The sequence below is a fragment of the Octopus bimaculoides genome, chromosome 13, assembly GCF_001194135.2.
Source record: "Octopus bimaculoides isolate UCB-OBI-ISO-001 chromosome 13, ASM119413v2, whole genome shotgun sequence".
Taxonomy (NCBI): domain Eukaryota; kingdom Metazoa; phylum Mollusca; class Cephalopoda; order Octopoda; family Octopodidae; genus Octopus; species Octopus bimaculoides.
Window position 1 is genome coordinate 30596313 of NC_068993.1, and position 2074 is coordinate 30598386.

The following is a 2074-nucleotide window of genomic DNA, read 5'->3' on the forward strand; positions in this document are numbered from 1 at the left end:
CAAAACAACTTTTTCTCTTAGCCTTCTTAACAAAAAATTGTACATCGCAAGTTATTTCATGTTAAAGTTGTCGTATTTCTGTAATTTCAACCAATCACTGACGTCTATTCAGCTGAATGCAGTTAGTGCTCTTTTGTAAACAATAATTTTTTGCCGGTGAGAAAAATGTTATTCCCTGTTGACATATTTCATCCGGTTTAATCGTAATTTATACGCATATATTGTTTATATAATAAGTTCGGGTTCTAGAGTTAGGGTTAGTTTTAGGGTTACGGTTAGGGTTGCCATAACTTCACTCATAACCCTAACCCTAACCCTAAAACCCTATAACCCTAACCCTAAAACCCTATAACTCATAACCCTAACTCGAACCCTAACCCCAACCCTAACCCTAACTCTAAAATCTGAACCCTAACCCTAAACTAGAGTTTGATTTGAAGAAGATTTGGCTGCTATTTCTAGGAAATGAAGCACTTGGTGGAGGTGCATTAATAATTCTGCCAGCTCCAATAACAAGTGCAGGCAATATTCAAGTATTTTGATGGCTGTATCTCCTTTGTTTACGAACAGTCTAGTTAATCGGAAATGTCAGAACTAACGGGGATTAATACCATATACACCGTCACAGCACTAACTGTATTCAACTGAATAGACGTCAGTGATTGGTTGAAATTATCGAAATAAGACAATTTTTAACGTGAAATAACTTCGAATACAAATTTTTTTATCTGTTCTATACCACAAAATATACAAGTATACGAAGTTTGAAAGTGTTTCGGTACCAAAAACACTACATAAAAAAATGTTGCCCGTCAAACCAAAAAGATCCTTAAGTAGAAAATCCCGAAGCTTGTATGCGTACTACAGAGAAGAATATCAAGCACAAATTTAATTTAGCTAGGTCATGCTTTTAGCTTTATTCTCCGTGGAACCTAAATAAGTAGTTGGGTAGGTCGTTAGATAATAGACAGATAGCGGGATATATGCATATATGTGCGTGCGTGTGTATGTATATGTATATATACATATATGTAGGTATGTGTGTGTGTGTGTGTGTGTGTGTGTGTATGTATGAATGTCTGTATGTATAAATGCAATTTATATATATTGTGTATCGCAAGGACAAGGGCCAGTATCGGTTGAAATCAGTGTCACTGTCGGTTTCATCATCAAAATTCAAAGATTCGGAATTGATACCGAAAGCGATCCTGCTCGAAGGACAAAATGCTCCGTCAATTCATTACTCTGACAAGTATTTTATGCGCCAAAACGGAATTATTGCTTATTGTTTGGTTAAAAGATTAATATTCTTGATTCATTGCTGCTCCTTCGGCACTGCAAGCAGGAAGGATGGTGGAAGGTATCTTACCCAGAGATCTGGTCCAGTTGATAGAATCATAGCAGATTTCCTTTAAGTGGATTTCCTTAAAGGATACCAAAATACAGGTGGTACTGTTAGGCCACAGATCGATCGAACTCAGAACACTCGCAAAAGAACTGCAGCAAATACCGCAAGGTGTTTCATCTGACGCTGGAATGATTCTGTGAGTCCACTTTATCGGACCCGAAAGGAGGAAAAGTAAAGTTGACTTCGGCGGGATTTGAGCTCAGAACAAATAGATCTGGAACAAATCTTGCAAAGCATTTCGCCCGTTGTTTTAACGACTCTGTTACCTGATATTTAAACTAAATGATTTTCAGGAACGTGGTATTTCGTAATGCAACCATTATATACTATAAAATATATTAAACGTTTTTATTAGTCAATACCGTGTACTACTGTGTTAGCAGTGCGCTTTACATCACTTGTTAAGGTTATCTCTACAGATATTCTATAGAAATTCTATAGAAATGTTTAACCAGCACTGATTTTTGTTACAACGTTTCGTATTCCGAGACGTCAACCGTAAAGAAACAATGAAATCGAAGATGAATTAGGGTAATGAGCTTATATGCAATGTTTAGGGTGTTTTTGCTCCTTAATCGTTGCATAACGAAATATTGCGTCCTCACAAGTCATTGATAATTACATACCAGCTTCCAGGAATATGTTGAATATGTAAAGTTGGTACAT